The following is a 25370-nucleotide window of genomic DNA, read 5'->3' as shown; positions in this document are numbered from 1 at the left end:
TCTGTTCTAGTGTAAATTTTCAGGCTTTACTTTCCACTTTACTGGCCAAAGGATCAACTTATGGCTCTATCTTTGTTGTGGGCCCCGACCGTTGCGCCTTACTAATTATAAACTGAAAATATTTTAAATAAGATCTAAAGTGCTGCTAAGTCCTCCAAATAATCTGAATTTAATATTTTGGACACCTCCCTCCTCCCCCCATAATTTGCTATGCAGTTTATTTTAGAAGCCTCACACTCGGAAGGGTGATTTGAAACTGCATCATTTCCTATCCACACTTAAGCATCTCATCACCACAGTACTTAGTTTGTAAGCATTTTGGGGAAGGGACTGTCTTACTGTTCTGCATGTGTACAGCTCCTGGCACGATAAGGTCCATGACTGGGGCTCATAAGGGCTACCATAATATGAAGAATAATAATAATATACCTCAACATAGGGACTAGTGACACTTTCACAGTGTGTAGTCGGTTATATAGAGCTTTTCAGCATTGTCCGCATTACGCTCAGGGGAGCGGCTAGAGAGGTGCTAGGCAATCAATTTACAGGGGCCAACTTAATTTTTTAAGAAAATCCAGACATATTCCTAGTCCAGTAATTCATATGGGCAATACAGGGCAGGCCACTGCAGAGGTCACAGGAATGGAAGGCTGCCTGTGGCTTTTGAGATCTGAAGACCTGGAACAGTGGTTCCCAGACTTGTTCTGCCGCTTATGCAGGGAAAGCCCCTGGCGGGCTGGGACCATTTGTTTATCTGCCGCATCCGCAAGTTCGGTCAATCGCGGCTCCCAGTGGCCGCGGTTCGCTCCAGGCCAATGGGAGCTGCAGGAAGCGGTAGCCAGTAGCTCCCTCGGCCTGCGCCGCTTCCAGCGGCTCCCATTGGCCTGGAGCGAACCGCGGCCACTGGGAGCCGCGATTGACCGAACTTGCGGACGCGGCAGGTAAACAAAAGGTCCTAGCCCGCCAGGGGCTTTCCCTGCACAAGCGGCGGAACAAGTTTGGGAACCACTGACCTGGAAGATAGTGTTAATATGCCTGTTTTGTGCATTTCAGATAAGCATCCAAAAGTCCATTCAAAGTTCAGCTGAACTCATCCAAACCTCTGTGTCTGAAAGATAGGCAGAGTTTGTCCTGTGACCAAGGTCTCCCCCATGACATAAAGAAGGTCCACAAGCAACACCACAGGAGTTTGGGGATCAGCAGATCATGGCAGCTCCATGTCTTTGTAATGGACCAAGCCAAAATACCAGCTCAAAATATTATTAATGAAGGGGGCTTGAAATTTAGCAGTGTGTTCTCATCTCCAGTTTGAAATAAATGGGAAAGGATCCTTGGCTCATATTTCCTCTTCTATCCCGACTCTTCCTCTCTGCAATCACAGTATAGGTGAGTAAAAAGGAATAAACATCAGCAACTACAACTAAAAAAGGTTTAGATGTACATGAAAGCCAAATGGCATTGGAAGGCAAAGGGAACAGACAGCTGAGAATCTTATTCCATTAACCTTATTTGAGACTTAAATAATATTGAAAAAGAGAGATAAGTAGATCTCTCTGTAAGGCAGACAAATAACTGCTACTGGGGATGGAGGCCGAGGGGAAGAAAACTAAGACACCTTTCATAAATAGGGCTGGTGGGAGTTTGTGTACTGTGTCTCTGAAGAACTGCATACTTGTTCCACTGGAGTGTGCTGTTTATTTGCAATATGAATTTCAATGGGCTAATGGATTGCCAGAGCTGCTGGTAGTGCTCTAATCACCTTTTAATGTATTCATACAGCGTAAAAGTGTAGTTCAATTCATGGCAACCTCTTTTCCTGGAGACTTTCATTACAGCATTTGTGCTTTACAAAAATCAGTCACTGGGTGTATGCCTATACTGCAGCTAGAGGTGTGACTACAGCACGTGTAGGCCTACCCAAGCTAGCTTTGATCTAGCTAGCTGAGGTACCAATGCAAGTGAAGTCACGGCAGGGTGGGCTAGCCACCTGAAACAAGCCTGCCAGGGAGCCTGGGTATGTACTCAAGAAGCTAGCCCATGCTAAATTCCGTGCTGCAATGACTTCACTGCTATTGGTACGTGAGCTAGCTAGATCAGAGCTAGGTGGGTATGTCTACAGATACTGCAGTCACACCTCTGACTGAAATGTAGACATACCCTGAGTCTATCTGCAGAAATCTGCATTTGGTAACAAAGATGTTGTTTCTTCTTCCATCCTCCTTGTCTCAGAGCAAACTCTGCCCCAGGCCTGATCCCAGGCAGATGTCCACAATATTCACTTACAGAGCCTTGAGGGGCTAAGGCTGTGTCTACGCTACCACTTATATCAGTATAACTTATGTCACTCAGGAGTGTGAATAAGCCACCCCCTGGAGCCACCTAAGTTACACCAACCTATGCGGCCACGTGGACAGCACTATGTCTGCAGGAGTGCAGCTGTGCCACTGAAAGCTCTCCTCTGCACCCATAGCCTAAGAAAGTTGATAACTGCTGGGATGCCAATACTCACATCCCAGCATGAAACAGAGAAGTTTGTTTTTTTCTTGCTTGTTCACTATTGTTTTGTTCATTAGCCACCCTGTCCATTAATTAAATTAACAACCAGAGAATGCACAGCAACACCTGCTGTGACTGCTGATTTTTAAAATCTCAATTTTGCTTCTTTAGAGGAAAAAAAGAATCAATGTGGTTGCCAGTGCTGACGTAAGCACTTTAACAATGTTCTGCTCCACCACAAACAACAAGGGCCAGTCCCTCCCCAGGTGTAAATCACTGAGATTCAATGCATGTCAGTGCTGATTAACACCAGCTGAGGGTTTAACTCACAGGACCAAATTCAGAGATGCTGCCAATGCTGAACACTATTTGAGGTCAATGGGAGCTCAGTGCTGTCGATTCTGGTTCTTTCAGGGTTAATTCTCTCTGCAGTGCACATACGAATGGGAGGTGCCGTCCAGAGACCCCATTCAGTCAGGGACTTAAGCATATGCCTAACTTTAAGCAAGAAAGTAATCCCAAAGACATGAATGGGACTGCTCATCTCTTTATTGCACCCAATGCAGCATGTACGATTACCTGCCCTATGGGCAGGTGGCATCCGTATGCATTCGATGCAAGGAGTTCCTGGCCCTCAGAGACCATGTACGGGCTTTGGAGTCCAGGGTGGCTGAGCTGGAGGAGCTAAGGGAGACAGAGAGGTAGATAGATGAGACTTTCAGGGACAAAGTAGAATGGTACAACCCCCAGTCTGACAGCCTCTGTGCTGTTGAGGAGGATGAAAGTCTCAGGGAAGGAGAACATCCAAACGGAGCAGAGAGAAACGATCCCATAGTTGGGACCCTCCTTCCAGATGATGTTGTGGATACCTCTCCAGGGGAGGGAACTCCAGTTATTAGGAAGAGACCGGTATTAGTAATGGGCGATTCGGTCATTAGAAACATATCTAGCGGAGTTTGCAATGACCGGGAGAAACATATGGTGACTTGCCTGCCTGGTGCGAAGGTTGCGGCTCTCTTGAGATATCTAGATAGGCTTAGGTGTAGTGCTGGGGAGAAGCTGGTGGTCGTGGTACATGTAGGTACCAATGACATAGGGAAGGAGAGGAGAGAGGTCCTGCAGGCCAAAATTAGGCTACTAGGTAAGAGATTGAAGTCCAGGACTTCCATGGTAGAATTATCTGAAATGCTTCCAGTCCCACGTGCAGGGCCAGTTAGACAGGCAGAACTGCAGGGTTTCAATGTGCGGATGAGACAATAGTGTAGGGAGGAGGGGTTTAGATTTATTAGGAACTGGGGAAATGTTTGGGAATAGGGGAGTCTATACATGAAGGATTCTGTCCACCTAAACCAAAATGGAACAAGATTGCTGGCGCTTAAAATTACAACGGTTATAGAGAAGTTTTTAAACTAAAGACTGGGGGAAAGCAGACAGGTGCAGAGGAACATGTGGTTTGGACATCCCTTAGGAGAGGATCTATAAATGGAGAGATACCCTATGTCCTAATAATGAGGAGAGGATGGACGATGTTAAAATACAGGCAGGATCTGATGAGAAATAGTCAAATGAAAAAAAGTCCCATTCAATTACACCATGTAATGACAGGCAGCTAAAAAGTGACAAGTTTTTAAAGTGCTTATATACCAAGGCTACAAGTCTAAATAATAAGATGGGGGAACTAGAGTACCTCATATTAAATGAGGATATTGATATAATAAGCATCACTGAAAGTTGGTGGAATGAGGATAATCAATGGGACACAGTAATACCAGGGTACAAAATATATCAGAAGGACAGAACAGGTCGTGCTGGAGTGGGAATGGCACTATGTGTGAAAGATAGTGTGAAATCAAATGAAGTAAAAATCTTAAATGAACCAAACTGTACCATAAAATCTCTAAGGATAGTAATTCCATGCTTGAATAATAAGAATATAGCAGTAGGGATATATTACCAACCACCTAACAAGGATGGTGATAGTGACTGTGAAATGCTCAGGGAGATTAGAGAGACTATTAAAATAAAAAAACTCAGTAATAATGGGGGATTTCAAATATCCTCATATTGACTGGGTACATATCACCTCAGGACGGGATGCAGAGATAAAGTTTCTTGACATCTTAAATGACTACTTCTTGGAGCAGCTGTCCTGGAACCCGCAAGAGGAGAGGCAATTCTTGATTTAGTCCAAAGTGGAGCACAGGATCAGGTCCAAGAGGTGAATATAACTGGACCCTTTGGTAATAGTGACCATACAATAATTAAATTTAACATCCCTGTGGTGAGGAAAAAACCACAGTGGCCCAATACGGTAGCAATTAATTTCAGAAAGGGGAATGACACAAAAATGAGGAGGAGGTTAGTTAAACAGAAATTAAAAGGTACAGCATGAAAAGTAAAATCCCTGCAAGCTGCATGGAAACTTTTTAAAAACACCATTATAGGGGCTCAACTTAAATGTATGCCCCAAATTAAAAAACATAATAAGAGAACCAAAAAAGAGCCATCATGGCTAAACAACAAAGTAAAAGAAGCACTGAGAAGCAAAAAGGCATCCTTTTAAAAGTGGAAGTTAAATCCTAATAAGGAAAATGGAAAGGAGCATAAACCCTGACAAATGAAGTGTAAAAATATAATTAGGAAGACCAAAAAAGAATCTGAAGAACAGCTAGCCAAAGACTCAAAAAGTAATAGCAAACATTTTTTTAAGCAGTAAGCTTGCTAAACAACCAGTGGGGCCACTGGACAATCGAGATGATAAAGGAGCACTCAAGGATGGTAAGGCCATTGCAGAGAAACTAAATGAATTCTTTGCATCTGTCTTTACAATTGAGGAGCAATTCTTTTTAGGTGACAAATCTGAGGAACTGTTCCAGATTGAGGTGCCTTTAAAGGAGGTTTTGGAACAAATTGATAAACTAAACAGTAATAAGTCACCAGGACCAGACGGTATTCACCTAAGAGTTCTGAAGGAACTCAAATGTGAAATTGCAGAACTAGTAAGTGTAGTCTGTAAACTATCATTTAAATCAGCTTCTGTACCAGATTACTGGAGGATAGCTAATGTGACACCAATTTTTTGAAAGGGCTCCAGAGGAGACCCCAGCAATTACAGACTGGTAAGCCTGTCTTCAGTACCGGGCAAACTGGTTGAAACTATAGTAAAGAACAAAATTGTCAGACACATAGATTAACATAATTTGTTGGGGAAGAGGCAACATGTTTTTTGAAAAGGGAAATCATGCCTCACCGTTCTACTAGAATTTTTTTAGGGGGTCAACAAGCACGTGGACAAGGGGGATCCAGTGGATATAGTGTATTTAGATTTTCAGAAAGCCTTTGACAAGGTCCCTCAACCAAAGGCTCTTAAGCAAAGTTAGCTGTCATGGGATAAGAGGGAAGTTCTCTCATGGATTGGTAACTGGTTAAAAGAAATGAAACAAAGGGTAGGAATAAATGGTCAGTTTTCAGAATGGAGAGAGATCCCTCTGGAAAAAGGGGGAAACAGTGAGGTGGCAAAATCTGCAGATGATACAAAACTTCTCAAGATAGTTAACTCCCAGGCAGACTGCGAAGAGCTACAAAAGGATCTCTCAAAACTGGGTTACTGAGCAACAAAATGGCAGATGAAATTCAATATTGATATATGCAAAGTAATGCACATTGGAAAACATAATCCCAACTATACATATAAAATGATGGGGTCTAAATTAGCTGTCAAGAAAGAGATCTTGGAGTCATTGTGGATAGTTCTCTGAAAACATCCCCTCAACATGCAGCGGCAGTCAAAAAAGCGAACAAAAAGTTGGGAATCATTACGAAAGGGATAGATAAAAACGACAGAAAATATCATATTTCTTCTATCCATGGTATGTCCAAATCTTGAATACTGCGTGCAGATGTGGTCACCCTACCTCAAAAAACATATATTACTTGGGAAAGGTTCAGAAAAAGGCAACAAAAATTATTAGGGGTATGAAATGGCTGCCGTATGAGGAGAGATTAAACATACTGGGACTTTTCAGCTTGCAAAAGAGACGATTAAGGGGGGACATGATAGAGGTCTATAAAATCATGACTGGTGTGGAGAAAGTAAATAAGGAAGTGTTATTTACTCCTTCTCATTACACAAGAACTAGGGGGCCACCAAATGAAATTAATAGGCAGTAGTTTTAAAACAAACAAAAGGAAGTATTTTTCACACAACACACAGTCATCCTGTGGAACTCCTTGCCAGAGGATATTGTGAAGGCCAAGACTATAACAGGGTTTAAAAAAGAACTAGGTAAATTCATGGAGGATAGGTCCATCAATAGCATCCCTAACCTCTGTTTGCCCAGAAGCTGGGAATGGGCGACAGGGGATGGATCACTTCATGATTACCTGTTCTGTTCATTCCCTCTGGGGCACCTGGCATTGCCCACTGTCAGAAGACAGGATACTGGTCTAGATGGACCTTTGGTCTAACCCAGTATGGCTGTTCTTATGTTCAATGCCTTGTTCAAGGGTCAAGTGTACATCAAGATGAAAGTAGTGGTGGTATCCAGTCTTTTTGTAATAGCTTCTGGTCACTGCCTCTCAGCTCTTATGGAAGGAAAGAAGGCATCAATATATAAGGGTTTAGTTAGTGCTGATAGTAAATTCCTATCTTCAATAATCCCAATACAATTCCCACAAGCTGGGGCAGACAGAGAGCCTGAGTCTCCACGCCTTTTCACGCACTTTACAGTGGTGTAAATCCACTGTACTCCTCACACACACTAGCATGAGAAAATACTCAAGTCTATGGTCCACATTATCTTTTATAGCCTCCCCTCTGTGACTTGAGAGCTTTCCCTCAGGGGAATGCCAGAGGCCAGACTTTTAACAGCATGGTCAGCGGTGCTGTCTGGAGCTGCGAGGGTCCCTTTTTGACTGGGCATTCCGGTAAAAAACTGGACACCTGGTAATCCAAGTCACCCTATGCAGCCCCTTTTGTCCTTCAGTCATACTCCAAAATGCCTCCACGGCTTGAAGGTGAAGGCCCTAAGCACTGGGAATATTGTCTTTTGGGTACATGGTCATACAGCTGCTTTGTAGCCTCTTTGCTCTAGTGGGTATAACTAACTCCTAGTGGCCACTTGGGAACTGTAATGTGCGTCCCATGCAGTCTACAGACACGTGACTGCAGAAGAAAAGATATGGGCACAATCCATTCTGCCCCCTGCGATTTCTTGGAACCTGAAATCCATCTTATTCCCTCCCTCCTGAAAACAAATCTCTTTGAGCTTCAAAGATTGGGACAGCCATGGAATACACACGGTTGGTCAGGTATTCAGTAAAGAAAATTTTCTAACTTATTTAGAGATTGAAACTAACTTTTACTGGCCCACTTTCCCTAAGTTCGAGTACTTTCCAGTCAGGCACTCTGTTTCTCAGCTTTCTAGGAAAAGTATTTTATATAAAAAGTTAACTTTAATAGAAGCAATTTTGTCTGGTCAATTAGGAAACAAAAAATATATATAACTTATTTATATCAATCTTTGCAGACAGCTTTCCTGACAAAAAAGTGTCCACATATGACACTCTAGGAAAAGGATTTGGATAGACAAATTACCAGTATTGGGATGCAATCCATAATCTCATGATCCTTTGGTAATCCTCTTGGGGCTTCCTAGTGGAAATAGGCACATGAAAGGAAAAGAATTAATCCCTCATTTGCTAGTAGCTGCTCAGCCATTGGTAGCATCTCACTGGGAAAAGAAAAATAGCCCAACCACTGCAGAATCATTATATATACATGGGAGGTTGACGTTATGGGAAATTCACACCCCAATTACATACCCAGCAAAACAGACAGGGGACAGATAGATATTTGGTTACCTTTTATTCAGTACTCAGACAAAGTACGGTCACCTGCCAAAAAACCAGAACACCTGTCCAATTTTTTTTTAATATTAACACTTGGTAGACATATCCGGTGAGTTAAATATGTGTATAGAGAGATTTCTCTCAACTTAATAAAATAATTAGAAACAAAGTAGGCGTTACAATGATGCTTATTATGTAATCTGGTAACACCCGATTAAATAGAAAGAACTGATGACTATATTCCTGTATAATATCTCTTTAAAGAAAACTTCACTGTTGTAATGATTGTTTTGTTTCTAATGTTTACATGGCAAGGATTTGTAAACTTGTTAAAACTTTCTAAATAGTTTTTAAAAAATCCCTCTATCCTGAGAAAGCATATAAGAAGGGAAGGCGCACACTAAGGAACTATGGCTGCTAAGGGCTAAAAATGCCAAGATTAAGGGCATTTTTTCTGATCCACACTGAAGTTCTCCATCACACACTGTGCATTGTTCCACCTGCAGAACTTGCACAGCACACGGAATGCGAGTAGAGTGTGTAGCAGCATGGATTACAGGAGAGATTCTAAATTCCAAAAGTCAGCCTGGTTCAAAGCTGAACAGGGAAAAGGCACAAACCCCACTGCCTAGCCCTGACAATGGTCTTTCTGCTGACACCTGCATCAGTTCCAAGTGATGGACCATGCTCCTCAGAGGTACAGGAAGCCCCCAACTCTCAACAGTTTTAAATGGGAATGGAATAGGGATTCAGGATCTAGCATGATCAGGACCTTAGCCCAGCATACAGTGTGAACTTGCCTCCAGTATCACAAAGATGTGCTGCAGAAGGACAAAAGAACACATCTGGCCTAAATGTGAAAGAGGTCCAATTTGGGTCTTGCCTGGTGTAGAGACAGAATCAGTCTGATATTTCTCTATGGATGTAGCTTTAGCTAAACCAGGCTTTAGGCCTGATATTTTCAAAGCCACATAGGGTATTTGGATACTTGGGTCCCAAGAATTTCAATGGGAATTAGGGGTTGAGATTTTCAAAAGCATCTAAGTGACTTTGGTGCACAAGTCCCATTGAAAGTCAGCGGGAGATTTTCAAAGGCACACAGAGCACATGCTGACTGTCGATGAGAGTTATGCATCCCACTGTGATTTGTGCCTTTAGGACTCATCCCCTAAATCACTTAGAAACTTTTGAAAATTCCACTCTGGGTGTCCAAATCCCATTGGTGTATTTGAAAAATCTCAGCCTAAATATGCAAGATGGCTCCTTGTACCTCTGGCCAATGGTTATTTGATAAAGGAAAATGTTCAAGAAGTTGTCATGAGAGAGTTTCCAGCAGTGAGAGGCTGCATGAGAGGAGGTTGTTTCGTCATCGACAACCTGAGCACTGAAACTCTGATCAGTGAAACTCTGAATGTGTCCACATGAAGACTGTCTTGAGGCAGGGACACTGCCATCCAAAGGGATGTTACATTTTCACCTTCTAGTTCCATTCCAGTCTGGTGATTAGCAAGCATGCAGGTTAATTAAAAAAGTAACAGCCGCAGAGAAAATACAGCCACAGTCTATTTATTCTGATTGCACATTTCCAGAGGTCTCACTTACTTTCCTTATTTTGGGGGCAGAGCGGGAGACACTGTCAGCAGAGCAAGCAGCATGCCTGGAACTTTGCTGCCTCAGCACTTTTTTCAGTTTTTCCAAATCAATATTTAAATTCACTAGTCAACTCCACTGGGAAGCTGAAGGGATTTGTTATTTTAATAGGGTTATAATCACCATTTTCTCTGTCCCGATATATTATTCAGCTTATTGTAAGCCTTACAAAATACAGACGGGGTTGGGGAGAAATTCCCACGGCTGCATTAGACATAAAACCCTTAGTCATAACAGCACATCCTTCTTATAACAGACTGCAATAGGAAAGCGTTCACAGAAATATCAATCTGTGTTTCTGTTAAGCACTGAGAATGTGAAGTAGATCCCCTCCCATCTTTTCTTAAGTACAGTACTGTGATTTTCCTTAGAGACTTTCTGAGACATTCTTCTCAACAGCCTCAGATCCCAAAGGAGGTCCCTTCCTTTCTTCCCAGACTTAGTTATTAATGCAAATGCACCTCCTCTTAGTTACTAGATCAGCATCAACCCCATTGGAGTTTGAGTTGTAGCTACTCTAAGCATGCAAAGAAGAAATTTGTATGGCATTGCTGAAAGCACCTTGTTAAAGATTCATCACTAAATTGAAAAAGGTTGGAGTAAAACTTCCCACTCTTTGAAGGCATTTACTCCTCTCTGAATTCAGCCATCTCTGACAGAGATAACCTCTTCCTTATTGCTGAGTCAGCTCTTCAGCTGGAGAAAATTGGCATACCCCTGTGTGACGTTGCACCCCATAATGCTTTATGGGAATATGCTTATGAATGTATATATGACATAACTGGAATATATTTTTTGCTACATATGCCATGTAACTTATCTCTGTAAAGGTCATGATCTACTGAATATATTCATCCTATTTGTATGCATGTATCATTTTTGAATTTGAAATTATGAATATTGGCTATGTACTTGTTTAATTTTAAGTAGCCTCAGTGAACCAGTTGGTCAGCTTCCTGAGAAAAGACTATTCTCAGTAAGTGCCCAATCAAGAAACACTTAAGCCAACAATGAACCTGGAGATGCCAATCCACATCTGAGCTTTTCCAGGAATGTGGCCTGGCTAGTAAGGAACTCAGTCATGCATGGACATGTAACTTGCCCATGTGACTCCAAAACTCCATCTTGAAGCTGAATTCTGGATAGGAGAGAGGAGAGGGACCACCCAAAAGAGAAAGTCTATTTAAGCCCCTGGAAACCCCTCCATTTTGTCTTCATCTGGCTCAAGAGATAGCCACTCCACCCCCAAAGGTTACCTGAAAGAGACTGGAACAAAGGACAGTAACTACAGGGGTGGAAATGATTGCTGGACAGAGACTAGAAGGAGACTAGTCTGTAAAAGAAGCTTACTGGAACATCTCTGAGGGTAAGATTTCATCTGTAATCACTTTCTTACTATATTAGGCATAGGCTTCCATGTTTTATTTTATTTTGTTTGGTAATTTACTTTGTTCTGTCTGTCATTACTTGGAACCACTTAATTCCTACTTTTTGTATTTAATAAAATCACTTTTTACTTATTAATTAACCCAGAGTATGTATTAATACCTGTGGGGATGGAGAGCACTAGCGGGTGTGCATATCTCTCTATCAGTGCTTTTGGGGGTGAACAATTTATGAGTTTACCCTGCATAAGCTTTAAACAGGGTAAAACGGATTTATTTGGGGTTTGGACCACATTGGGAGTTAGGCATCTGAGTGTTGGAGACAAGAACACATCTTAAGCTGTTTTCAGTTAAGCCTGCAGTTTGTGGGACATGGTTCAGACCTAGGTCTGGGTTTGCAGCAGGGTATCGTGTCTGGCTTAAACCAGGCAGGGCACTGAAGTCCCAAGCTGCCAGGGGAAACAGGCTCAGAGGTAGTCTCAGCACATCAGTTGGCAGTTCCCAAGGGGTTTTCTGTGATCCAACCCGTCACACCCTGTTTATGCTAAAGGGTCTATGCCAATTTACACCAGCTGAAGATTGAGGGTGAAATTTTCAAAGGGCCCTAAGTGACTTACAAACCTAAAATTTCATTTTCAAAACTGGTGTAGGGCCAGATTTTCAGATATATTTAAAGCACCTAAAGATTCTGCTAGGTACCTACTGGGATTTCCAAAGGAATCTTAGCAGGTTAGGCACCTAAGTCAGCACCTAACTTGCTTAGGTCCTTTTCAAATTCCTACTGCATGTCTATATATATCTTTATATGCCTGTCTTTGGAAATCTCTGACCCTTAGGTACTTAGCAGTCTAACACCCATTGATTTCCAATGAGATTTAGGCTCCCTAAGTCCCTTGAAAATTTTATCCCTTGTCCTGCACATTTACTTTTGCTGGGGAGGAGTCTTCACCACATGGCAGGTATTTTCAAAAAAGGAAATGCCTGTAGCTCATGGAAGGTCTTCACCCCACTTAACCCAGCTCCCATCCAGTGACACAGTGAACACTGTGCTCTGCTGTTAATATTCTCCTTATAGATTTCAAGAGCAAAATATGAACATTTCCAAAATATGGAACTGTAACAGGGCTTCCTCTCACTGCTAGTGCACTTCCTCATTCTTAGATCTAGGAAAAGAGTGGCATCTAGTGCCCGCTTCTACTCTCTGCTCACTCTGTGATAGCCTCCCTTTTGGTAAGTTGGCCCTCCGGCCAGGTCACCAGCTAGTCTACCTCTTCCAGGCTTATCAAGTCCAGCAGGATCATTGTCCAAATGGCTTCTCCGGGAAATATTCAGCCCCCACTCAGGGCTCTGCGCTCCTATACCAGTGGTTAGCAGGGAAACCCAGGCCTAGCCGCAACTCCAGATTCCAGCCCAGGGACCCTATAACCAGCAGTGCAGCTCTGTTGAGTCCTTGCCCTTGTGGTTGTTTCCCTGGGCTCTTTCCTATGCAGCCTTTCTATCATCTGTTGCTTGTTTCTGTGTTTGCCACTAGAGATCACTCCACTCCCCATGGCTACTTCACTCTTCCTAACCTCTTACCCAGGCTCCTTACTCCAGGGCAGGATCCCAATGCATACTCGCCCTCTGGACTTCCTTCTTGTTCCTAGAGGCCTCCCTTCTCCCAAGGAGTGACTGCAGACTCCTTCCCCTGCAGACCTCTTCTGCTTTCAGCCTCCTGGCTGTATAGTGCTGGCCCAACCCTTTGAGAACTGGATTTATCACAGGCTAAAGGAAAAAAAATTGTGGGAGCCCCTTGTTAAAATTGTCGCAGAAGAATTCTAAGTGATGGTTCCAAAAAAGCTGTAGAACCCCACACCCTTCACACACTCATATAATCACTGAAATGTAGGGCTGGAAGGCACACTGAGAGGTCATTGCAAGTTAGGAACCCTATTGTCCTTTAGGTACTTACACATGGATTTGTTCCATTATCTTCTTGGGTATCAAAGTTAGACTGACTGGCATATATAAATCCCCGTCTCCTCTTTGTTCCCCTTTTAAAAGATAGGTACTATGTTTGCCCTTTTCTAGTCCTCTGGGTCCTCACCCATCCTCCATGAGTTCTCACAGATAGCTGCTAATGGTTCCAAGATTGCTTTAGCTACTGCCTTAAGTACCCTGGGATGAATTTCCTCAGGCCTGGTTTACTTGAATACAGCTAATTTATCTAAATATTCTTTAACCTGTGCTTTCCCTATTCTGGCTTGTGTACCTTTCCCTTTGTTGTTAGTACCAACTGTTAAGGATCTGGGCAAAGTTTTCCTTTTTAGTGAAGACTGAAACAAAATAGACATTAAACACCTCAGCCTCATTGATGTCATCTGTTATTAGCTCTCCTTCCTCACTAAGTAGTGGATCTACACTTTCCTTCATCTTTCTCTTGCTCCTAATGTATTTATAGGCCATCTTATTGCCTTTGATGTCCCTTGCTAGATTTAACTCATCTTGTGCTGTGGCCTTTCTGATTTTGCTTCTATATGCTTGTGCTATTCTTTTTTATTCATCCTTAGAAATTGGTCAATATTTCCACTTTTTCTCTGATTCCTTTTTGATTGTCAGGTACCTAAAGAGCTCCTGATGGAACCATGATAGCCTCTTACTATTCTTCCTATCTTTCCTTCACATCAGCTAATAGCTTTTTAGAACTCTCTCCATAGGACTTTACTAGACTCATCTTGATCAATTCCTACTGAACAGCATTTCCCAAAGTGTAGTGGCACCTCTCTAGGGGATACAAAGGATGAGCCGGGGAGGGGAGGGCCAATGATTTCATATATAATCATGTTAAATACCCTAGGCCATGTTTATAACCACTTCAGGGAACAGTTCGAAGAAAAGCATAGATGGGACCAGTGAATCTCCCTTCTCATCTCAGTATCCTGTGCATTTTACAGACCTCTCTCCTGTAAAGCTGTACATGACTACTCATTTTATTTCACAGTTTTCCCACTGAAAATAACAGGAGTGAAATGAGTACCACATTCTGGAGACCAATATATTTGCTACCACTTTCTTACAAGCTCCAGTTATGCTATCAATCAAATAAAGTACATTATAATAAACTGTAGTTACATTTTGCTGATGTACAGAAAACTACTGTAGTGATTTTTTTAATCTCAAGTTATTGCAGGCTCTGTTTAGGGGCAAACTGACCCTAAATTGTAATAAGACCAGCAACCTTAACTTTCAGCTCCTCCACATCATCAGATTTTAAGTATATTGCCTTTTAATTATATTATCTGCCTCTGAAAGAGTCTCTGCTTGCAAGAAGGGCTATAAATAAGGTGCGTATATACAGCAGCAAGTGGAGGAATGCACTGAGGGTGGTCTCTGACTGTATCATTCATCCTAAGGAAAATCAATAGATTACTTAGCACTGAAAATGCCCTGTAAAATTTTAATCTCTGGTTAATAGTGATCTACTTGAACCCAAGATTATTTAACAACCTAATACAATTAAAGCATTGGGCTTCATTTCAAGAAGCCTAGATCTGTATTAACTCAATGGTGGTTTTTACTCCCTTTTGATCAGTTGCACTTGCAGCATTCACTCATGGGCAGAAGATTTTTATAACCAAGGCTAGATACCTGTGCTGCATCTCCTGAGACACCCAGTAAGGATGGTGCAGTCCAGGAAGAGGGGGCATAGGATTTGTGCCACCTGTATGTCATCCAGATTATGGGCTTCTGTAGGAGCTGAAACACCCTTCCGTGTAAGATATGGTCTGTTCTGAAGTCCAGAACTCCCAGAGTGCCAAGAGCTAGCCTACAAGCACACCATCACATCTCCTCAACCTTCCTCCATTCCAATATACCCCTTATACTGCCAACTGCAAGGCAGTAACATGAGCTACTGATGCCAGCCCTGTGCTGCACCTCTGCCAGGGGATTCTCCCCTAGCCCATTTTGTCTCCTTTATGATCCCTGTATGCTACTGGAATAGTTTCTGGAGTGGCCAGAATCCAGCCCACAATCATTACATTATGTGTTTTCTTGTTTAATTTTGGAAAATACTGCAGTAAAATGTGACAGAGCCGAAGCAGTGATGTTTATCACGACACCAAAGAAAGAATTGCAACTCAAGCAACCTTTTTGATAATGTGTAAAAGCAGTACAGAGCTAAATGAGTAACCCCCCTGCTTAATTCACTTTGGAGTTTTGCTAACTTCTAAATTACCCTCTAATTTATGCATTGTAATACTAGATATTCTGGTCAATGATCTCAAGTTAACAGTTAAAGAAAAGTCCCATAGAATTAAACAGAAAATAATAACCTTTCAATGGGCCACCTTGAGGAAACATTCTGGACAAATGCACCATGAAACAAATCATATACCTAAGATATATAGATGATATTTTCATTTTCTGGATAGATGACCTAAACTCCCTTAGAGATTTCCACCACAACTTCAACCACCACCACCCATCCACCAAATTTTCGCTCAGACACTCCTGCACCAGGATACCATCATGAGCTTCAGCAATGGAACCCTACAGAAAAAGACACACAAGAAACCCATGGATCACCACACCTACCTACACAGATCTAGTAACTACCCCAAACACACCAAGAAATCTGTTATCTACAGCCACACACTCACATACCACAGAAAATGCTTTGAGAAGAAAGTCTGGAATACACACCTTGATGCACTTAAAACCACCTTCACCAAACAAGGATGCTCCACCCAGGAGCACCAAAAGCACCCCAAAAGTGTGGGGGGGGCCCACTGGCACCCAAACCTTGGCCCCGCCTCCTGCACTTCCCCTTCTCCCTGAGGACTCACTCCCTCAGCACCTGTCCCCCAAGACCCTGCCCCCAGCTTTTTTCACCCCCTCCCTCCCGTTGCTCACTCTTACAGCTGGTAAAAAATGGAACAGCACTTTTAATATGATGGCGCCACAAACACCCCATTCCAGCACCCTGGCTCCACCATAGAAGTAGATTTCATCATGGAACAAGCCATCTAAATATTCCCAAAAGAACCTGCTTCAATCCCACCAACACACAACCCTCCAACCACACACCAACCCACCACCCTGTGCTAGAATCCTTATGGAATATTACAGCCTATACTAAATGGGGACCACATCCTGAAATAATTCTTTCTGAAACCTCAACCTCCCTCCATCCCAATATACCCCTTATACTGCCAACTGCAAGGCAGTAAAATGAGCTACTGATGCCAGCCCTGTGCTGCACCTCTGCCAGGGGATTCTCCCCTAGCCCATTTTGTCTCCTTTATGATCCCTGTATGCTACTGGAATAGTTTCTGGAGCTGCCAGAATCCAGTCCTCTTCTGGCTTTTAATGAACCCCTCAGCCTTACAAAACTCATTATCAGAAGCAAACAGGGAATTCAAAGCATCAACCCATATTTACTGCCCACCCTACTCTCTAGGCCCATAACAGACTACATTTTAGAAGTTTAACATGAAGCCGTCTCTGAACTAAAAATCTAGTTCTGTGCTGAGCCCACATCAATTACAGTGTGTTTGAGTCAAATAATTAACTTTTTATGAGATACAGGGGAACCCAGGCATATAACTGTTGTGTACAGAAAGCAAAGGGACTACATCTTCTAGATAGCTGTCACAATACTGCACTATAAATCTGCTGAATACTACCCACAATCCCAGAATTTTAGAGAATATGGAACACAGTAACATTGTAAAATGGAGAGAACCAATTTCTGCCATCCTTTTTTATGTTGAGTTTGGTATTCCATTCTCCTGTAGTGAAGTCATCTACACTAGTGTAAACTATTGGCATTTTACACCCACTTTCCACTGGTGAAAATGACTACATAAAGCAGAGAACAGTGGAGTAATACCTAAATCCCCAGCAATCCAATTGATTTTAAAGGAGTTACGGACAGAGTAAGTTTGTACGCAACTTGAGTAAGGGTGGAAGAAAGACCCTTAAAATGAACAGCAGTGACATGCAAAAGGAACAAGGTGATTAAAGTTGCTGATCACAGTCATTTTTCACTTGTTTAAATGTGTCATTCAATACTGATGGTCAAACTCATACACTACAACATGAATTGAAAGCTCCCTGGGGCAAGTACTGTGTCTTCCGTCTGTGTCTTTCAGAGTGCTGAGCTCACAGTCAATATGTTGTTATTATTTATGATTAATAATAGAAAAAAATACACAACATGAGTACCTATGAAATCATTCATCCAATGCAGTGAACACACTATCTGTCTGAGTGACACTGGCAAATACAATGTGGCCTAGAATTTGGGATTAGTACAATATATTCTTACCAAATGTAAGATCAAGAAAAATGTACAAAGTTTCCCAGACCTGAAGAAGAGCTCTGTGTAAGATCGAAAGCTTGTCTCTCTGACCAACATACTTTGATCCAATAAAAGATATTACCTCATATACCTCATTCATCTATTCTAGCAGACTATCCACATAAATGTGATATCAAAGGGTCACATCACCTTAGGATAAAACACATCCTGAACAGAAATCCCTGGAAAATTCTTCATGAGTTAGTTTAAAAACCAGGATGCTTTTCTGCTCTCATTGAAGTCGAAGACAAAACTCCCATACCTTCAATGGGAGCAGAAGCAGCTCCCTGAGACTTAGAAATAAGTTTGGCTACTATGAATAAGAGTGAGAGAAAAACATTATCTGGATGGGCATAAAATATAAGGAAAGTGCTCGGATCTGCAGAATTATTTGTGCACTACACATCTGGCTCTCTTTCATAGCTTGACATTTGGTCTCCAGCTGGACAATAGCTCCACTTAGTGCTTTGAGAAAAATCTAGTAGAAATCTATTTGGGAAAAGGCAACAATTAATTGGTTATAAAGAGAGTGGAATTTGCTTTCCAACAAGCTTGTATTATTGTGAACTGCGGAAACAATTGAGCTGAACAACAAGACAAGCTGCAATTAGTAGCAGGATGTCTATTGACCTAGAGCAACACACACAGCTGATGGTTAATGGCAGATTAATCTCTATTTCCCATTCTAAATTTCAACCATGACCCAGAACATGGCCAAGATATTTAGCCCTCTGTCAGACCCAAGTCTCAAACGGGAGGCTTAGAGTTCAAGTAGATGGTGAAAAGAGAGAATACTGCCACTCTTTCTGTTTCCTGAGCCATCCAGTCCTCATGAGTCAGAAAAAAACTCAAGAAAATAGCTTTTTGAATTTGATAGGGACGATAAGAGATTTCTCTCAATTAGAGTATCATCTGTGGCTTCTAGGAGTCACTAGTGTCATCAATCCTGATATCAGTGCTGTCTGATAAAGGACACTAGACTGGATAGACCACTGTTGTGTCCCTGGATGGCAAAACATAGGTTCCTGATGAATCCTTTGTCAGAGAGGAGTTGTGAAGCTGGAGAAGGGAGAGACCGAGCTGAAATGGCCCAATCGCCCTTGGAAAAAATTCTGGTGAGACTTGTCCCCACTGAACCTTTCATCTTTTACACCAGCCATAAATGGATATTTTATTTTTCCACAAGGTCTGGTCTCCAGTCTTATTACCATTCCTTGCCATGGTCGATGGATAGCACTGAACTGAAAAGAAAGTGCTCTGTGGGCAGAAGAAATGCACTTGTTAAAATGATGAAGAGAGTGGGGCCACCATTACATTAGTTACATCTAAGACTCCCTTTTTCTTAGGCCCCAGGAAGGGAAAGTGAAAGGGTGGAGACCAAAGGGCCACCTCATTGTGTGTGAGACAAATGCTTTCTGAGTTCAAATTTATATCCTACTAACAGTATCTCTTATTCCCTCCCCACTACCTCATTCATTCCCTATCCTCAGCTATTCCACACCTCTGGCCTCCTCTCTGCCTTTTCAGTGTCCTGCCCTGTCTCTTTTGCTCTCACTATCCTCATACAATCTCTCCCAGAGAGAGAGAGAGAGAGAGAGCATGCACAAGTGAGAGAACGTGCACACACAAACGGTTGCATGTGCAGGGGAAAGAGAAAGCCCTGGAGCTACTTTCGTGCCAGACTATCAGCACTAAAAGCGGCCCAGGGGACAAAGAAGGTACCTTCTTCTTAGTTAATTATTCATTGTGACCGCTAGCAGGGTGCTTGGTGATGCAAACTCACAGCCTAGAGGGACTAGTGGTAGGGACCCCATGGGGAGAGGAGTGAAGAAAGACAGGGAAAGACCAATGTGAAGGAACTGCTGAGGCTGGTGACATCACCATCAGTGACATCACTAAAGGCATTGGAGCCTCTGGGTGGTTTGGTCAAGGTGAGAATTGGAGAATGGATCTTGAGGGAGGGAGATTTGGGAATGGTGATAGGGCATTACAGGGAACATGGAGCCAGAGGATCAGACAGAAGGTCTGGCTCGACTTGCCTGGAGAGGGGGGCTAACTGAAGAAGGGTTAGTAGAGCTCTGACGAGGGAACCCGAACAGGCTGGAGAGTGCTCAGTTTGGTGTCCCCGGCCCCAAAAGCTTCCTACATAGATAGATCATGGTGGGCTTTGGAGGAGAGAGATTCCTCAGAGAAAGTGAGCATTACCGAAGCCATCCCAGTGACCCAGCAGCAAGGACTGGGGCTGGTGACTTCGGACATGGACAGGTCATGGCACAATGTGTATGTATATTTGTAAATAATTAAGAAGCTCAATGCAGCATTATTGTAGCCGCATTGGTCCCAGGATATTATAGTAACAAAGTGGGTGAGATAATATCTTTTATTTGACCAACTTCTGCAGGTGAAAGAGACAAGCCTTCAAGCTTACACAGAGCTCTTCTTCAGGTCTGGGAAACTAACTCAGAGCTCTGTGTAGGCTCAAAAGCTTTTGTCTCTCACCAACAGAAGTTGGTCCAATAAAAGGTATTACCTTACCCACCTTGTCTCTCTAAGAAGCTGAAGGAAGACTTGCATAGGGGTAAGATAAGCTGTTTCTGTGTACACACAACTCTTTCTTTAATGCTTCCAGTTCCATACTTGATTATGTTTGTTTTTAGTGTAATAAATACATTACTTTATTTTCATTCTCAGACTAAACCTGATATTTGCTACTAAGTTACTGAGACACCTGACTGCTCCTTCTCCAAGTGATGCTGCCTCATAATTATCACATGTTTGAGTGCATCTCCAATTCCTGGGGAGAAACAGTCAAAATGTTTTCATTCTAAGTCTAAAAGACACAAATAAAAAGTACTTGATGGTGGAAGTAAAGGTACCATAGATAGAGTCATCAAGTATATATGTGGCATCTGTTCACCAGAGGGGAGAAGGTCATCACAACAACATAAAGAGGGTTAAAAAAGGGGAGTTGGGAGTCCCAGCAAAAAGCAGGTAAGAGGGGTGGGAGCCCCACAGGAGTGGCAAAGAAAAACAGAGGTTGAAGAGGACAAGGTGAGAGCAAAGCGAGCAACAATGACATGAGCTCTATGGATGCAAGAGTAGATGGTTATCAGGTCAGAAGATGCAATGGATAGCAAAAGAGCAACAGGAATGGACAATTAAAATTGGGGGATAGAAACCAAAAAGAGGGGAAAAGATGCTGCTTTTTGGAGAAAGAAGAGAAAGGAAAGAGGATAATAGGAAAAATAGGGGGAAATGGAGAAAAATTGATGAGATGGCGGGAGCTGGAGACAAAGACAGAGAAAGGTGCTTAAAAAATGGAAGAATAGCAAAAAAAGAGAGAAAGCGGAGACATCAATTTTGGATTTGTCACTTTAATTTAATCTATTTGTGGAGCTGGCTTTTATTGCAAACCCCTGCTACCAAAAGGCACATACTGGTGTTACCAGAAATGTTTGATGGAACTGATCCAGATAACTGCCTACAAAAACACCTCTTCCATCCTGCAAATTACAAATGAATATTTTTCTAAGTGCCTGCCATCTCTCCCAGAAAGCTATTTCCTCACTTACCTTCAGATGTATTTATGTGCTTGCTTTAATGGCTAGCATGTCAATTTCTAATACAAAGTCTCTAGCCAAGCAACTGTAAATCAAACCGGTGACCTATAGTTTAAAGACTGTGGTCTTGATTCGTCTGAACAGTTTAAGTTCATGCTTCAATCTAACCACATGCTTAATTTATTTGTTAAATTGCCCTCCCCCCCTTTACCAATCTCCTAAATCAACCAGTTCTCCCATAGTTTACTTTTTGGCGATATTTTTAGCATTTGTTCTCTTCTGGAAAACTACTTAATACTCTACAAATAAAGTGGGTTTTTTTCTTTATAATCTTCAGCAATCTCTTCCAAACTGTTTCCCATTTCCAGTCATCCATGTGATTCAATGAAAACGTTTAATTCATTAGAGACTTCTTTAAAAGTTCTCTTTGATTTTTATCTGTGCTCCTATTCATTTTCCGTCCCTTACTTCAGAGACTGAAAACATGAAAGCAAAAAGATCGTTGGTTCAAACCATTATGTTTTTCAGCCTTCAAAGCTTTTAACTATGATTGCCTTTCAAAGGTTGGTTCAGTAGTTGCCATCTAGGAATTCTTATCACCCTGGAGTACCTCAGCAACATGACTGCATACTAATCTAACTTTGTTTCCTTGCCTCCGTGCAGCCTCTGCAATCTAATTAGCTTTACATAGCTCTGCACAGATGTCAGCGGGGGGAAAATCTGAAGACACTGGAGTTTCACATGTCATGTAGGGCATAATCTGAAGTAGTGTGATTGAACAGGTACAGTTGAGGAGATAATTTGGCAGACATGTAATTTTGCTCATATGGGTAATCCTATAGATTTCAGTGTAGTCCAGTTACATATTCTCCCATTCATACACAATGAAAGCAAGTAGCATTCTCAATTACTCTGAACTGTTTGGAATAAAGAAAGTATTAGTGCTTTTTAAACAAACAAACAAAAAAAAACCAACCAAAAACCTTGACCTTGGAGAGATCCAGGAGTGGGGGGAATGACTACAGAGAGATGAAGCAATAAAACAGAGGTTCATTTTAAAAGCATTATAAACATTTTCATTCAACCTACAGTAAATCACTGACAAATTCTGCAAAGATTACTAGGTTTGAAATGGGTGAAAGGGTAAAAAAAACCCAGCTTCTGAATTGAATTTGTTTTATACTCCATGTAAGCTTTTGTTTTTCAGGCATGTAGAATTGACCCCAAAGAAAATACAAACCCACTAAGAAATTTAGTGTGAAAATCCCGCTTTTACAGTGAGTTATCACATTGCCATACTTCCAACATAACCTATACCAGGTAACATTGGGGGAGGGGAAGTAGGAGGTTCCACTCATTTAAGGGATCAGAAAAAGAAAAAAACAACTTCTGAGGTAGAACATTAGTATATGCAATTAAACTACACATAAAGCTGACATATTCTGCAACATGAGCTATTTTATTCCATTTGCAAATTAGAAGAAACTACATTGATAAAAATATAGACCAAGGAACAACAGGCTCCAGAAATTGACCGCAATTATTGAGATTTTGTAGAGACCTAAACTAAAAGCCTGCATCCAAATACACCCAGACTGTAGCATGTTCTTAATTCAGTTCCAGATGAGAGTTTTACAGCAATGGCCAATCTCCAGTTCAAATGTCTTTTAATATCCACCATTTACAAATGATGGGCCAGACCCTCAGCTAGTCTAAATCAGTGTAGCTCCATTGAAGCCATGCCAATACACATTTGCTGAGGATCCGCCCCTTTGTTTTTTTAACTATTACATGATGTGTGTCAAGATTTAAATTCAAATTAAATCTAATTTGTTAAGAGACTGTTTTAAACCCAAGGTGATTAAGTCTAGAAACAGCAGGAAACTTCTGGTGCATATAGGCTGCCAATATTGTTATGGGATTGTATCCAAATAGCTTGCTATCCAGAACCAAATGGATTCGTACAACACTTGAGGTGTACTCTCAGATAAACTGTTTTATTGCTTTATTGAACCATTTATTGGGTGATATACTTCACAATCTCTCTCCATGATCTGTTGTTCCCCTTCCTGTTAACTGCCTGCTGGTTTCTAATAAAGGATACACCACAGGGATGCCAGATTTCTGTTCTTGGACTGCGCCACTCCTACATGCCTCACAATCTGACAAGTATACTGAAATGTATATATTATGTCATTCTAACAGTTCCACTATGTCCTATGTTCTACTATGTCATATGTATATACAGTTCCACTAAGTTTTACTATTTCATATGTATATACTATGTCATTCTAACTGTTCTACTAGGTCATTCATTTGGAATGGGCCAAAAAGGAACAGGAGGGCGTATTGCCATCTGTGTCAGGTAAGGGAGCCAGACTTGTCATGGCCAGGAGGGGCAATCAGAATAACTCTCACTTTGTCTCGTTGAATTTTCAACAAAGTCTTGGATAGAAGAGGAAACTGGGAAAAGGCATATAAGAGGGCCCCTTCCCATGGGAGGATAAGGGGGTTTCCCAGTGAATGTTTTCCCAGGCTGGCCCTGGAGTAGTAATGAGGACATTTCTTGTTCTGGTAAGTAGCGAAGAGATCCATAGTCACGGTTCCCCAAAGGGCGAATATATCTTGAAGCACCTCTGAGTTCAGTACCCACTCGTGGTCATGACAAAGATTCCGACAGACTATTGGCTGTCATGTTCTGTATCCCTGGTAGATAGACAGCTGAGATGAGCACATTGTGATGGATGCACCAGTTCCAAAGTTTGAGTGCTTTATTGCAGAGGGAGGGAGATCTGGCACCCCCTTGACGATTTATGTAAAGCATACAGGTCATATTAAGTCCATCATGAATTTTGCGTGGGTGTTCTTGATGAAAAGCAGAAAGTGTGCACAGGCGTTCCTGACAGCCCTTAGCTCTCAAACAGTGATATGGAAGGTCATTTCTCTGAAAGGCCATTTGCCCTGAACCTTGTGGTTGTGTAGGTGAGCTCCCCAGCCTATTAGGGAGGCATCCGTCCCAGGGTGGTGAGTCTGCCTAGTGGGAGGAATGCTCACACTTGTACTGCATCAAGGTTGGTGCTGATAAACTCCAGTCACTGTACCAGGGTTAGCGTGCTGCTACAATGAAGAGAACCTTGGTGAATACCCCGGGTGGAGCAGTCTGTACGGATAATGGTCCTGCCCCAAAGGTAAATGGTAGGAAATCTCCTGTACAATGGTTGTATTGAGATATGGAAATAGACATCTTGCAGGTTGAGGGCTGGAAATCAATCTCCTTACTCTAGAGAATTGGCCTCCAACCTCCCTTTGCCTTGGGGATCAGGAAATAATGAGAGTAAACCCCCTTGCTCCTGAGTTGCACCGGGACTGGTTCAATGGCCCCTAGAAATAACAAATTATATATTTCCTGACAAAGTAGGTTCTCATGAAAAGGGTCCCTGAAGGGGGACGGGGAAGGAGGGTTGCAATGGGGGAGGGACATTAATTGAATGGTGTAACTCTTCAAAATTATCTCCAGAACACATCTGTCAAAGGTGACGTTCTCCGAACTACTGTGAAGTAAGGCCAGGTGACTTCTGAAGGGGCGTGACAGGTATGTAGGTAGCAGCTGATGTTGCAAGGTATAATTGTTCAGGCCCTCAACCAACATGTGCAAAATGCTTAGAAGAGGCGGTTTGAGAGGTTGCGGACTGGGGTGCGGACTGCTTCCATTGTTGAGCCCTGGGCCTCTTACACTGTGGCTCGTAACAGCACGAGATAGTGGATATTGAGTAGATTGTGACCTGTGCTGTGTCTGAGAGGTATATCTTCTCATCTGTCCCGCAGTGTAGATTCCTAGGGAGTGTAATGTGGTCTGGGAATCCTTCAGGATCTGGAGAGAAGAATCTATCTTCTTCGCAAACTGTTTGGACCCTGGAAGTCTTCTGCAGCTCTTTGAGCAATCCAGAGAGGTGTAGGCAAGAAGCCTGCCTCAGTACCACTGTCATGGAGACCAGGCAGGCAGCTGTATCAGCTACATCCAGTGCTGTCTCTAGCACCAGTCTGGCTATTAACTGGCTCTCTCTAGGAATGGTCTGAAACTGGTCC

General features: G+C 42.3%; 1 protein-coding gene and 1 long non-coding RNA gene across 2 annotated transcripts in view; both read right to left on the bottom strand.

Moving 5' to 3' along the window:
- Positions 1-25370, bottom strand: part of KCNIP1 (potassium voltage-gated channel interacting protein 1) — a 780527-nt gene that overhangs the window by 635981 nt on the left and 119176 nt on the right. The window lies entirely within an intron of this gene.
- The window catches only part of LOC141992784 (uncharacterized), a 54210-nt gene that overhangs the window by 12168 nt on the left and 16672 nt on the right, over positions 1-25370 (bottom strand). The window contains exon 2 of the long non-coding RNA XR_012640650.1: positions 8093-8149. This is a non-coding gene — a long non-coding RNA (uncharacterized LOC141992784). The remainder of the gene's footprint in view (positions 1-8092; positions 8150-25370) is intronic.

The sequence above is a fragment of the Natator depressus genome, chromosome 8 (assembly GCF_965152275.1).
Source record: "Natator depressus isolate rNatDep1 chromosome 8, rNatDep2.hap1, whole genome shotgun sequence".
Lineage (NCBI taxonomy): Eukaryota > Metazoa > Chordata > Testudines > Cheloniidae > Natator > Natator depressus.
The sequence above is the reverse complement of the archived record's forward strand: the minus strand, read 5'-3'. Positions and strand labels throughout refer to the sequence as shown.